Genomic DNA, 14740 nt, shown 5'->3' with positions numbered 1-14740 from the left:
GATACTTTTTGGTTTATATAGTTGTAATAGAAAATCAGTTTAGGGGAGCAGAAACACTTGTTGAACATAGGGTAGTATGCAGTAAGGGAAGAAAGGACAGAATAAGGATGATAAATTTTGTAGAAAGCATGATTTTAATTCTGTTATTGTAAACATGGACCATATAATACAAGAAATAATATTATGAATGGGATATGATACAGGAGATCAAAGTCTGGAAAGTGGTGAGAATGTAGTTATTGCCCTTGAACTATTCTATTTTATGTATATAATATTACACTATTATTAAAGCAGAACTATATGGAGCTGGATCTTTTACTGCAAAAAGCAATCAAAATAACCAACTTCTTGCAAGAAATCCCAAGTCATGGTGTCTCATGTAAATTAAAGGGGAATGTACAGATGCAAATATATCTCATAGACAACACACCCATGATCACATCATTTACACATTAGCTTTTGCCAGAGAAAACTTTGTACATCTCGCTTCCATGGACTCTCTGCCTGGCATGCATAGTGGAAGAAACATGTTAGAGAACACATTCCATTTAAATGGCCAAATTAAACAAAAGTCAAGACTAGCTTAGCCCCACTCTGTGCACCCAATGCATTCTAGCTCAGAGTGTATAGTTCCATGGCCAGAAGGGAACATTAAATCATGTATATCACAGGCCACAGAATTCCACCCAGTTACTTAAGGCTGAGCCACAATAACTTGTTTGTCCAAAGCATATCTTCCTGAAAGGCATCCAGTTTTGATCTGAAGACTCCAACAAATGGAGAATCCACTGCTTCCTTAGTAGTTTGTTCCAGTGGTTAATTATACTCACTGCTAAAAATAAAAAACAAAACAAAATCATGCCTTATTTCTAATACAAATTTGTCTGGTTTCAGCTTCCAGGCATTGCTGCTTGTTTTGCCTTTCTCTAGTAGATTAAAGAGCTTTTTAGTACCCAGTATAGTCTCCCTCTGAAAGTATTTGTAGACCATAATCAATTCACATCTCTAAACAGATTGAGCTTTTTAAGTCCCTCATTGTAAGACATTTTCTCCAGCTCTCAAATCATTTTTGCCATTCTTATCTTCACCTAATTTTTCAATATCCTTTTAAAAATGTGAACTGGACACAATATTCCAGCATCAGTGTCACCAATGCCAGATACAGAGATAAAATCACTTCCCTACTCCTATTCAGAACTCCCATTTATACAGTCCAAAGATCCTATGAGCACTTTTTGCTACAGCATCATACTGGGAGTTCATGTTGTGTTGCTCGTCTACTGTGACCACTAGATCTTCTTCAGAATCCCATCTCTCCAGGATACAGTCCCCTATTCTTTAGGTATGGTCTACATTATTCGAGTGATTGCATGTCTATTCCACTTCAGGTGTATGCCTACCCTGTGCACTGTTGTCAGAGTTTTTTCCTCAGCAGTACCCATCATGGCTGGACACGTGCCCTCTGCTGCCTTGCACTGCGGCATGATGGTATAAAGGGAAGAGCCACCTCTCAACCTCCTTCAATTCCTTCGTACTGCCTGTGACAGCTGAAGTATTCAATCTTGCTATCAAAGGGTTCCCTCACTTTGTTTGTATATAGTTGGTACTCAATAGTTTAGTAGTAGGTTTCCTTTAATTGGGGTACTTTGGTTTTTTCACTCTTTGGCTCTTGTTTGTTGGGTACTGGTACCCAGTGCTGGGCATGCCTTGGTCCCGAGGCTTCAAGCCCTGCGATGCCTGCAAGAAGCCAGTGCTGATTAATGACATGCACTCCAGGGGTCTGAAGTGCCTAGTCGAAGCTCACACCAGAAATAGGTGCCAAATCTGCAAGGACTGCAAGCCCACAACTAAAATGGATAGGAACATCAGACTAAGACACCTGATGGAAGTAGTCCTGCGGCCACCCTCAGAGACTCCCTGTTCAGAGCATGTACAGAGTACATCTGCTTTGGTTAGGAGCACTCCTCCTATTTTGGTAGACTATTGATGCCAGTCTCCTTCTCTGGAACTGAAGAAGTGGCAGTGAAAGATGGTATCGAAGCAATCAGTACCTAGGAGTCAAGTTTTAAGAAGACCCCCCGCCACCTATTTCTTCAGCAGCAGCTAGTTCATCCAGAAAGCCTGGGAACTCCAAGCTGCCATTTTGATGTGATTGTCGAGAACAGTCTCCAGTTTGCCAGCTTCTCCTTCCCCAATTGGAAAGCTTCTCACGCTTCTGAAGTGCTTGGACCCACATCACTACAGATCAGTGGGTCCTAAGCAGAGTGGAATTGGGATATACCCTTCAGTTTATTTTGAACTTCTCTTTTCCCCTTCTTTTTCACATCCCTTTTCAGGGACCACTTTCACAAAGAAGTTCTCCTTCAGGAGGTTCACTTTCCCCTCTAGCTGGGGCCATTGCGGGGAGGTTTCTTCATTTCACAGAAGGAAGGGGTTTTATTCTCACCACTTCCTTATCCCAAAAATGAAAGTAGGTCTCAGGCCTGCAACTATACCAGACCTGCAGCAGCTCAACAAACACCTAAAGTCATGGTCACACTGGTTTCCATTATCCCCTCTCTGTATCCTGGAATGCTGCCCTTGACTTAAAGGACACGTATTTCTATGTGGCAATACATCAAAGCCACAGGAAATTCCTGGGTTAACCACTACCACTAGCAGTTTACAATTCTGCTATTTTGGCTGTCCGCAGCCTCACATGTACTCACAAAGTACACAGCAGTGGTGGCAGTGTTCCTGAGGAAATTAGCAGTTTGTTTCCCTACCTGGACAACTGGTTGGTGACAGGCCTGTGGAAGGGCCAAGTGCTGCCCAGTGTGGCCATGATCCAGTCCACCTTTGGCTGTATTAAAACACATTTTGTTTGAATGGGCCTACCTTACCAGTCAACATAGGCCACTCTGTATGACTTTGACCTTGTCCTTATTTACCATTCTGTCAACCTTCGTATCATCTGAAATTTATCAGCAGTGATTTTATATTTACTTTCCTATCATTGATGAAAATGTTGACTAGTATGAGGCCTAGTACATAAGAACGGGCATACTGGGTCAGACCAAAGGTCCATCAAGCCCAGTATCCTGTCCTCTGACAGTGGCCAATGGCAGGTGCCCCAAAGGGAATGAAGAGACAGGTTATCATCAAGTGCTCCATTCCCTGTCACCCAATCCCAGCTTCTGGCAAACAGAGGCTAGAGACACCATTCCTGCCCGTCCTGGCTAAGAGCCATTGATGGACCTATCTTCCATGAATCTATCTAGCTCCCTTTTGAACCCCGTTATATTACTGGCCTTCACAACACCCTCTGGCAAGGAGTTCCAGAGGTTGACAGTGCGTTGCGTGAAAAAATACTTTCTTGTGTTTGTTTTAAAGCTGCTACCTATTAATTTCATTTGGTGGCCCCTTGTTCTTGTATTATGAGGAGTAAATAACACTTCCTTATTTACTTTCTCTATACTACTCATGATTTTATAGACCTCTATCATATCCCCCCTTTGTCGCCTCTTTTCCAAGCTGAAAAGTCCCAGTCTTATTAATCTCTCCTATACGGAAGCCATTTTATACCCCTAATAATTTTTGTTGCCCTTTTCTGAACCTTTTCCAATTCCAATATATCTTTTTTGAGATGGGACAACCACATCGGCACACAGTATTCAAGGTGTGACCGTACCATGGATTTATATAGAGGCAATATGATATTTTCTGTCTTATTATGCATCCCTTTCTTGATGATTCTGAAGTAGGGCGTACCATCTTTGTTCCTAGATGCATAACTTGACCTGAAAAAGAATCCTTTGTAAACTTGAAATTGCGTCTCTTACCAACAGAAGTTGGTCCAATAAAAGATATTACCTCACCCACCTTGTCTCTCTAATCCTAGGACCGACATGGTTACAACACCACTGTATATAACTTTACACTTGGTCATATTAAAATACAATTTGTTTGCCTGCACCCAACTTCCCAAGCAATCCAAATCATTCTGGATTAGGTTTCAGAGTAACAGCCGTGTTAGTCTGTATTCGCAAAAAGAAAAGGAGTACTTGTGGCACCTTAGAGACTAACCAATTTATTTGAGCATGAGCTTTCGTGAGCTACAGCTCACTTCATCGGATGCATACCGTGGAAACTGCAGCAGACTTTATATACACACAGAGAATATGAAACAATACCTCCTCCCACCCCACTGTCCTGCTGGATAAGCTATTACCAGCAGGACAGTGGGGTGGGAGGAGGTATTGTTTCATATTCTCTGTGTGTATATAAAATCTGCTGCAGTTTCCACGGTATGCATCCGATGAAGTGAGCTGTAGCTCATGAAAGCTCACATTCTGGATTAGTGACCTGTCCTCTTAATTATTTACCACTCCCTTAATCTTTGAGTCATCTGCAAACTTTCTGTAGTAATTTTATGTTTTCTTCCGGACATGGATAAGGATGTTAAATAGTATAGGGCCAAGACCTGATTCTCTGCAAAATCCCAGTGGAAACACACCTGCTTGATAACTATTCCCATTTACAACCACCTTTTGAGATGTATCAGCCAATTTTTAATCCATTTAATGCATTCCATGTTAATTTTATATCTTTCTAGTGTTTTAATCTAAAGGTTGTGCGGTACCAGGTCAAATGCCTAAGTATTTTAGTCAGTGCTATTACCTTTATCACCCAAATTTGTAATCCCAACAAAAAAAATCAAGTTTAGTTTGACAGAATATATTTTCCACAAACCCATACTGATCTGCATTAATTACATTACCCTCCTTTAATTCTTTATTTAATTCTTCCATATCAACCACTTAATTATCTTGCCCAGAATTGGTGTCAGACTGACAGGCTTATAATTCCCCATGTCATTTTGTTAACCATTTTAAAAAGTGGCACATTAGCTTTTCTCCAGTCTTCTGGAACTTCCTCAGTGCTAAAAGGCTTATTGAAATTCAACACTAGTGGTCCAGGGAGTTCCTCAACCTGCTTTTTTTTTATTTTTAAACTCTTGGATGCAAGTTATCTGGACCTAATGATTTAAACATGTCTAACTTTAGTAGCTTCTGTTTAACAACCTCCAGAGATACTAGTGAATGGAAAGATTGTTACCACCACCATATGATGAGACTATATCCTCGGTTTCTCTCTCCCCGCCCACCCCAAATACTGAACAGAAATCTTTATTGAATGCTTCTGCCTTTTCTGCATTGATAATTTTACCATTTCCATCTAGTAACAGACCAATACCATTGTCAGGATTCTTTTAATTCCTAATATATTTTAAAAACTCTTAATATTGTCTTTAGCTCTGCTGCACACAGATTATTCTTCTCATGTCCCTTGCCTTTCCTTATCAGTTTTCTACAATTCCTAACTTCTGATTTATATTAATTACTATCAAGTCCTTGTCCTTATTCTGCTGCTCTCACCTCTTGCTTGCCTTAGAATCATGAAATCTATCGTTTCACAATCACTTTTGCCCAAATTGCCTTCCACCTTCAGATTTAGAAACGATCTGCCCTGTAGGTCAGAATCATGTAAAAAATGGCTGTCCCCTGACTATTTTCTTCACTTTCTGAAACAAAAAAGTGTCCCCAATAAATTCCAAGAACTTACTGGAAATTGTACTTTGCTGTATGACTTCTACCACAGATGTCTGGGTAATTAAAGTCCTTCATAATTACCAGGTCTTGCGTTTTGGATATGTTTGTTTTCGAAATGCATCATCTACCTCCTTTGTCTGATCTGGTGATCTATAGTAGACCCCTATCAAGGACCTGGAAGAAAATATAAGATCATCACTGATGAAGTTTGCAGATGCCATAAAAATTGGGGGAATGATAAATAAGAAAGACGACAGGCCACCAACACAGAGTGATTCCTCAAGGAATCAATTCTGAAGCACTTAGAGGAGAGGAAAGTGATCAGGAACAGTCAGCATGGATTCACCAAAGGCAAGTCATGCCTGACTAATCTAATTGCCTTCTATGATGAGATAACTCATTCTGTGGATGAAGGGAAAGCAGTGGACGTGTTGTTCCTTGACTTTAGCAAAGCTTTTGACACTGTCTCCCACAGTATTCTTGCCAGCAAGTTAAAGAAATATGGGCTGGATGAATGGACTATAAGGTGGATAGAAAGCTGGCTAGATTGTCGGGCTCAACGGGTAGTGATCAATGGCTCCAAGTCTAGTTAACAGCCGGTATCAAGTGGAGTGCCCCAAGGGTCGGTCCTGGGGCCGGTTTTGTTCAATATCTTTATGAATGGATTGGAGGATGGTGTGGATTGCACCCTCAGCAAGTTTGCAGATGACACTAAACTGGGAGGAGAGGTAGATACGCTGGAGGGCAGGGATAGGATACAGAGGGCCCTAGACAAATTGGAGCATTGGGCCAAAAGAAATCTGATGAGGTTCAACAAGGACAAGTGCAGAGTCCTGCACTTAGGACGGAAGAATCCAATGCACCGCTACAGACTAGGGACCGAATGGCTCGGCAGCAGTTCTGCAGAAAAGGACCTAGGGGTTACAGTGGACGAGAAGCTGGATATGAGTCACCAGCAGGAGAGTGGGGTGGGAAGAGGTATTTTTTCATGCTTTGTGTGTATATAAAAAGATCTTCTACACTTTCCATAGTATGCATCCGACGAAGTGAGCTGTAGCTCATGAAAGCTTATGCTCAAATAAATTGGTTAGTCTCTAAGGTGCCATAAGTACTCCTTTTCTTTCAGTGTGCCCCTGTTGCCAAGAGGGCCAATGGCATTTTGGGATGTTTATATGGGGGCATTGCCAGCAGATCGAGGGATGTGATCATTCCCCTCTATTCGACATTGGTGAGGCCTCATCTGGAGTACTGTGTCCAATTTTGGGCCCCACACTACAAGAAGGATGTGGAAAAATTGGAAAGAGTCCAGCGGAGGGCAACAAAAATGATTAGGGGTCTGGAACACATGAGTTATGAGGAGAGGCTGAGGGAAATGGGGATGTTTAGTCTACGGAAGAGAAGAATGAGGGGGGATTTGATAGCTGCTTTCAACTATCTGAAAGGGGGTTCCAAAGAGGATGGCTCTAGACTGTTCTCAGTGGTAGCAGATGATAGAACAAGGAGTAATGGTCTCAAGTTGCAGTGGGGGAGGTTTAGGTTGGATATTAGGAAAAACTTTTCACTAGGGGGTGGTGAAGCACTGGAATGGGTTACCTAGGGTGGTGGTGGAATCTCCTTCCTTAGAAGTTTTTAAGGTCAGGCTTGACAAAGCCCTGGCTGGGATGATTTAATTGGGGATCGCTCCTGCTTTGAGCAGGGGGTTGGACTAGATGACCTCCTGAGGTCCCTTCCAACCCTGATATTCTATGATTCTATGATCTTGGTTGCTTGGTAAACTAGGTGCAAGGAAATATGCATTTTAATATGGCTAAATGTATACATCGACATGGTATCCCGGAGAGGGCGAAGGGGCGCTGTGCGGTAGCATAGAGGGGAGATACTGGGAGCACTGTGTGGTAGCATGGAAGGGTATGGGGGGGCAGATCCTAGAGGAGCGCTGTGTAGTGGTGCGGGGGTGGGGGGAGAATACAAGGCAGCAGGCGCTGTGTGGTGGCACAGAGGCGTATCTAAGGGGAAAGGGCTCTGCAATGGTGTGGACAATAGCCAAGGGGGAGGGGTGCTATGTGGTAGCACAGGGTGATATGGGGGTTGCTGTGTGGTGACACAGAGCAGTATGGGGGGAGCTGAATGGGGTGCTGTGTGGTAGAGTGGCATAGGTATCCCAAAGGAGGGACGGGGCGGTGTGGGGAGGGGTACAGTACCGAGGAGAGTGCTGCATGGTGGCGCAGAGTGGGGTATGGTACCAGAGGCAGTGTACAGTGGCATGGAGGGGAAAGAGAGGTGCTCTGTGGTGGCGCAGAGGGGTGTACCAGGGGTGTGCTGCCTTGCGGCATGGGGAGTGAGGGTACAGAAGGCGCTGTGTGGTGATGCAGAAGGGTACTGGCGGGGGCACTCTGTGGTGACGTAGAGTAGTGTGGGGTGCTATGTAGTAGCATGGGGAGGGGGAGTAGGGGGGTGCTCTGTGGTGACACGGAGAGGTTATGGTACTGGGGGGCACTGTGTGGTGGCACAAATGGGGGTACTGGGGGTGAGCTGTGTGGTGGCACGGGGAGAGGATACCAGGGGTGTGTGTGTCGCTGTATGGTGGTATGGAGGGGCGAGTAAGGGGGCGCTGTATGGCCGTGTGTGTGTGGGGGGGTATGTGGTGCGGAGTACTGGGGGGGCACTCTATGGCAGAACGGAGAGGAATTATGGGGTGCGCTGTGTGGCAGCACAGGGAGGGGATACCGGGGGGAGCCGCTACGTGGCAGCGGGGAGGAGGTGGGGGTATGGGGGTGCTGTACAGCAGTGTTGGGGGGGGTTTGTGGTGCGGAGGAGTACTGGGGGGGTGCTGTGTGGTGGTGGGGGAGCAGGAAGTGAGGAGCGCTGGGAGGAGCACACGGAGGGGTCCTGGGGAGGGTCGCTGTGTGGGGGCGCGGTGTGGTGGCACCGAGGGTGGGGTACGTGGGGCGGCTCTGTGTGGGGGCGCGGAGGAGGGTCACGGGGTCGCTGCATGGGGCCGCGGCGTGGTGGCAGCGAGAGGCGGGGTACGCGGGGCGGTTCTGTGTGGGGGCGCAGAGGAGGGTGACGGGAGGCGCTGTGTGGGGGCGCGGAGGAGGGTCACGGGGGGCTGTGTGGGAACTACGGGGGACGCTGTGTGAGGGCGCGGCATAGCGGCATCGAGGGGCGGGGTACGCAGGGCGGCTCTGTGTGGGGGCGCAGAGGAGGGTGACGGGGGGCGCGGAGCAGGGTCACGGGGCGGCTCTGTGTGGGGGCGCGGAGGAGGGTGACGGGGGGCGCGGAGCAGGGTCACGGGGCGGCTCTGTGTGGGGGCGCGGAGGAGGGTGACGGGGGGCGCGGAGCAGGGTCACGGGGCGGCTCTGTGTGGGGGCACGGAGGAGGGTGACGGGGGGCGCGGAGGAGGGTCACGGGGCGGCTCTGTGTGGGGGCGCGGAGGAGGGTCACGGGGTGGCTCTGTGTGGGGGCGCGGAGGAGGGTGATGGGGGGCGCGGAGCAGGGTCACGGGGCGGCTCTGTGTGGGGGCGCGGAGGAGGGTGACGGGGGGCGCTGTGTGGGAGCGCGGAGGAGGGTGACAGGGGGCGCGGAGCAGGGTCACGGGGCGGCTCTGTGTGGGGGCGCGGAGGAGGGTGACGGGGGGCGCTGTGTGGGGGCGCGGAGGAGGGTGACGGGGGGCGCGGAGCAGGATCACGGGGCGGCTCTGTGTGGGGGCGCGGAGCAGGATCACGGGGCGGCTCTGTGTGGGGGCGTGGAGGAGGGTCACGGGGTGGCTCTGTGTGGGGGTGCGGAGGAGGGTGACGGGGGGCGCGGAGCAGGGTCACGGGGCGGCTCTGTGTGGGGGCGCGGAGGAGGGTGACGGGCGCTGTGTGGGGGCGCGGAGGAGGGTGACGGGGGGCGCTGTGTGGGGGTGTGGAGGAGGGTGACGGGGGGCGCGGAGCAGGGTCACGGGGCGGCTCTGTGTGGGGGCGCGGAGGAGGGTGACGGGGGGCGCGGAGGAGGGTGACGGGGCGGCTCTGTGTGGGGGCGCGGAGAAGGGTGACGGGGGGCGCTGTGTGGGGGTGTGGAGGAGGGTGACGGGGGGCGCGGAGCAGGGTCACGGGGTGGCTCTGTGTGGGGGCGTGGAGGAGGGTGACGGGGCGCGGAGCAGGATCACGGGGCGGCTCTGTGTGGGGGCGCGGAGGAGGGTCACGGGGTGGCTCTGTGTGGGGGCGCGGAGGAGGGTCACGGGGCGGCTCTGTGTGGGGGCGCGGAGGAGGGTGACGGGGGGCGCTGTGTGGGAGCGCGGAGGAGGGTGACGGGGGGCGCGGAGCAGGGTCACGGGGCGGCTCTCTGTGGGGGCGCGGAGGAGGGTGACGGGGGGCGCTGTGTGGGGGCGCGGAGGAGGGTGACGGGGGGCGCGGAGCAGGATCACGGGGCGGCTCTGTGTGGGGGCGCGGAGCAGGATCACGGGGCGGCTCTGTGTGGGGGCGCGGAGGAGGGTCACGGGGTGGCTCTGTGTGGGGGTGCGGAGGAGGGTGACGGGGGGCGCGGAGCAGGGTCACGGGGCGGCTCTGTGTGGGGGCGCGGAGGAGGGTGACGGGCGCTGTGTGTGGGCGCGGAGGAGGGTGACGGGGGGCGCTGTGTGGGGGTGTGGAGGAGGGTGACGGGGGGGCGCGGAGCAGGGTCACGGGGCGGCTCTGTGTGGGGGCGTGGAGGAGGGTGACGGGGGGCGCGGAGGAGGGTCACGGGGCGGCTCTGTGTGGGGGCGCGGAGAAGGGTGACGGGGGGCGCTGTGTGGGGGTGTGGAGGAGGGTGACGGGGGGCGCGGAGCAGGGTCACGGGGCGGCTCTGTGTGGGGGCGCGGAGGAGGGTGACGGGGGGCGCGGAGAAGGGTGACGGGGCGCTGTGTGGGGGCGCGGAGGAGGGTGACGGGGGCGCGGAGGAGGGTCACGGGGTGGCTCTGTGTGGGGGCGCGGAGCAGGGTCACGGGGCGGCTCTGTGTGGGGGCGCGGAGGAGGGTCACGGGGGGCGCTGTGTGGGGGCGCGGAGGAGGGTGACGGGGGGCGTGGAGGAGGGTGACGGGAGGCGCTGTGTGGGGGCGCGGAGGAGGCTCACGGGGTGGCTCTGTGTGGGGGCGCGGAGGAGGGTGATGGGGGGCGCTGTGTGGGGGTGTGGAGGAGGGTGACGGGGGGCGCGGAGCAGGGTCACGGGGCGGCTCTGTGTGGGGGCGCGGAGCAGGGTGACGGGGGGCGCTGTGTGGGGGTGTGGAGGAGGGTGACGGGGGGCGCGGAGAAGGGTGATGGGGGGCGCTGTGTGGGGGCGCGGAGGAGGGTGACGGAGGGCGCGGAGCAGGGCCACGGGGCGGCTCTGTGTGGGGGCGCGGAGGAGGGTCACGGGGGGCGCGGAGGAGGGTCACGGGGTGGCTCTGTGTGGGGGCGCGGAGCAGGGTCACGGGGCGGCTCTGTGTGGGGGCGCGGAGGAGGGTCACGGGGGGCGCTGTGTGGGGGCGCGGAGGAGGGTGACGGGGGGCGTGGAGGAGGGTGACGGGAGGCGCTGTGTGGGGGCGCGGAGGAGGCTCACGGGGTGGCTCTGTGTGGGGGTGTGGAGGAGGGTGACGGGGGGCGCGGAGAAGGGTGACGGGGCGCTGTGTGGGGGCGCAGAGGAGGGTGACGGGGGCGCGGAGCAGGGTCACGGGGCGGCTCTGTGTGGGGGCGCGGAGGAGGGTCACGGGGGGCGCGGAGGAGGGTCACGGGGTGGCTCTGTGTGGGGGCGCGGAGGAGGGTGACGGGGGGCGCTGTGTGGGGGTGCGGAGGAGCGTGACGGGGGGCGCGGAGCAGGGTCACGGGGTGGCTCTGTGTGGGGGCGCGGAGGAGGGTGATGGGGGGCGCGGAGCAGGGTCACGGGGCGGCTCTGTGTGGGGGCGCGGAGGAGGGTCACGGGGGGCGCTGTGTGGGGGCGCGGAGGAGGGTGACGGGGGGCGCGGAGGAGGGTGACGGGGGGCGTGGAGGAGGGTGACGGGAGGCGCTGTGTGGGGGCGCGGAGGAGGGTCACGGGGTGGCTCTGTGTGGGGGTGTGGAGGAGGGTGACGGGGGGCGCGGAGAAGGGTGACAGGGGGCGCTGTGTGGGGGCGCAGAGGAGGGTGACGGGGGGCGCGGAGGAGGGTCACGGGGCGGCTCTGTGTGGGGGCGCGGAGGAGGGTGACGGGGGGCGCGGAGGAGGGTCACGGGGCGGCTCTGTGTGGGGGCGCGGAGGAGGGTCACGGGGGGCGCGGAGCAGGGTCACGGGGGGGCGCGGAGCAGGGTCACGGGGCGGCTCTGTGTGGGGGCGCGGAGGAGGGTGACGGGGGGCGCGGAGGAGGGTCACGGGGCGGCTCTGTGTGGGGGCGCGGAGGAGGGTCACGGGGGGCGCGGAGCAGGGTCACGGGGTGGCTCTGTGTGGGGGCGCGGAGGAGGGTGACGGGGGGCGCGGAGGAGGGTGACGGGGGGCGCTGTGTGGGGGCGCGGAGGAGGGTCACGGGGGGCGCGGAGGAGGGTCACGGGGCGGCTCTATGTGGGGGCGCGGAGGAGGGTGACGGGGGGCGCGGAGGAGGGTCACGGGGCGGCTCTGTGTGGGGGCGCGGAGGAGGGTGACGGGGGGCGCGGAGCAGGGTCACGGGGTGGCTCTGTGTGGGGGCGCGGAGGAGGGTGACGGGGGGCGCGGAGGAGGGTGACGGGGCGGCTCTGTGTGGGGGCGCGGAGGAGGGTGACGGGGGGCGCGGAGCAGGGTGACGGGGGGCGCGGAGCAGGGTCACGGGGCGGCTCTGTGTGGGGGCGCGGAGGAGGGTGACGGGGGGCGCGGAGGAGGGTGACGGGGGGCGCTGTGTGGGGGCGCGGAGGAGGGTCACGGGGGGCGCGGAGGAGGGTCACGGGGCGGCTCTGTGTGGGGGCGCGGAGGAGGGTGACGTGGGGCGCGGAGGAGGGTCACGGGGCGGCTCTGTGTGGGGGCGCGGAGGAGGGTGACGGGGGGCGCGGAGCAGGGTCACGGGGCGGCTCTGTGTGGGGGCGCGGAGGAGGGTGACGGGGGGCGCTGTGTGGGGGCGCGGAGGAGGGTGACGGGGGGCGCGGAGGAGGGTGACGGGGCGGCTCTGTGTGGGGGCGCGGAGGAGGGTGACGGGGGGCGCGGAGGAGGGTGACGGGGGGCGCTGTGTGGGGGCGCGGAGGAGGGTCACGGGGGGCGCGGAGGAGGGTCACGGGGCGGCTCTGTGTGGGGGCGCGGAGGAGGGTGACGTGGGGCGCGGAGGAGGGTCACGGGGCGGCTCTGTGTGGGGGCGCGGAGGAGGGTGACGGGGGGCGCGGAGCAGGGTCACGGGGTGGCTCTGTGTGGGGGCGCGGAGGAGGGTGACGGGGGGCGCGGAGCAGGGTGACAGGGGGCGGCTCTGTGTGGGGGCGCGGAGGAGGGTGACGGGGGGCGCGGAGGAGGGTGACGGGGGGCGCTGTGTGGGGGCGCGGAGGAGGGTGACGTGGGGCGCGGAGGAGGGTCACGGGGCGGCTCTGTGTGGGGGCGCGGAGGAGGGTGACGGGGGGCGCGGAGCAGGGTCACGGGGTGGCTCTGTGTGGGGGCGCGGAGGAGGGTGACGGGGGGCGCGGAGCAGGGTGACAGGGGGCGGCTCTGTGTGGGGGCGCGGAGGAGGGTGACGGGGGGCGCGGAGGAGGGTGACGGGGCGGCTCTGTGTGGGGGCGCGGAGGAGGGTGACGGGGGGCGCGGAGGAGGGTGACGGGGGGCGCTGTGTGGGGGCGCGGAGGAGGGTCACGGGGGGCGCGGAGGAGGGTCACGGGGCGGCTCTGTGTGGGGGCGCGGAGGAGGGTGACGTGGGGCGCGGAGGAGGGTCACGGGGCGGCTCTGTGTGGGGGCGCGGAGGAGGGTGACGTGGGGCGCGGAGGAGGGTCACGGGGCGGCTCTGTGTGGGGGCGCGGAGGAGGGTGACGGGGGGCGCGGAGCAGGGTCACGGGGTGGCTCTGTGTGGGGGCGCGGAGGAGGGTGACGGGGGGCGCGGAGGAGGGTGACGGGGCGGCTCTGTGTGGGGGCGCGGAGGAGGGTGACGGGGGGCGCGGAGCAGGGTGACGGGGGGCGCGGAGCAGGGTCACGGGGGGGCGCGGAGCAGGGTCACGGGGCGGCTCTGTGTGGGGGCGCGGAGGAGGGTGACGGGGGGCGCGGAGGAGGGTGACGGGGGGCGCTGTGTGGGGGCGCGGAGGAGGGTCACGGGGGGCGCGGAGGAGGGTCACGGGGCGGCTCTGTGTGGGGGCGCGGAGGAGGGTGACGTGGGGCGCGGAGGAGGGTCACGGGGCGGCTCTGTGTGGGGGCGCGGAGGAGGGTGACGTGGGGCGCGGAGGAGGGTCACGGGGCGGCTCTGTGTGGGGGCGCGGAGGAGGGTGACGGGGGGCGCGGAGCAGGGTCACGGGGTGGCTCTGTGTGGGGGCGCGGAGGAGGGTGACGGGGGGCGCGGAGGAGGGTGACGGGGCGGCTCTGTGTGGGGGCGCGGAGGAGGGTGACGGGGGGCGCGGAGCAGGGTGACGGGGGGCGCGGAGCAGGGTCACGGGGGGGCGCGGAGCAGGGTCACGGGGCGGCTCTGTGTGGGGGCGCGGAGGAGGGTGACGGGGGGCGCGGAGGAGGGTGACGGGGGGCGCTGTGTGGGGGCGCGGAGGAGGGTCACGGGGGGCGCGGAGGAGGGTCACGGGGCGGCTCTGTGTGGGGGCGCGGAGGAGGGTGACGTGGGGCGCGGAGGAGGGTCACGGGGCGGCTCTGTGTGGGGGCGCGGAGGAGGGTGACGGGGGGCGCGGAGCAGGGTCACGGGGTGGCTCTGTGTGGGGGCGCGGAGGAGGGTGACGGGGGGCGCGGAGCAGGGTGACAGGGGGCGGCTCTGTGTGGGGGCGCGGAGGAGGGTGACGGGGTGCGCGGAGGAGGGTGACGGGGCCGCGGAGGAGGGTGACGGGGGGCGCTGTGTGGGGGCGCGGAGGAGGGTCACGGGGGGCGCGGAGGAGGGTCACGGGGCGGCTCTGTGTGGGGGCGCGGAGGAGGGTGACGCGGGGGGGGCGCTGCGTGGTTGGCGGGTAGATGGGACGCGCCGCGCCGCGCAGGGTTCGCACCGAGGAGACGTTGGTCTCGGGCTGCTCTGGTCCCAGTTTCCCTCCGACGCG

General features: G+C 58.5%; 1 long non-coding RNA gene across 1 annotated transcript; it reads right to left on the bottom strand.

The window, feature by feature from the left end:
• Positions 1 to 299: 299 nt before the first annotated feature.
• LOC311525326 lies at positions 300 to 14731 on the bottom strand. The gene is made up of 3 exons (XR_014712759.1): positions 14690 to 14731; positions 5605 to 5765; positions 300 to 832 (listed from the first exon to the last, which is right to left on the bottom strand). It is a non-coding gene; the product is annotated as an uncharacterized lncRNA (long non-coding RNA).
• Positions 14732 to 14740: the final 9 nt, after the last annotated feature.

The sequence above is a fragment of the Lepidochelys olivacea genome, assembly GCF_965140295.1.
Source record: "Lepidochelys olivacea isolate rLepOli2 genome assembly, chromosome: 8".
Lineage (NCBI taxonomy): Eukaryota > Metazoa > Chordata > Testudines > Cheloniidae > Lepidochelys > Lepidochelys olivacea.
The sequence above is the reverse complement of the archived record's forward strand: the minus strand, read 5'-3'. Positions and strand labels throughout refer to the sequence as shown.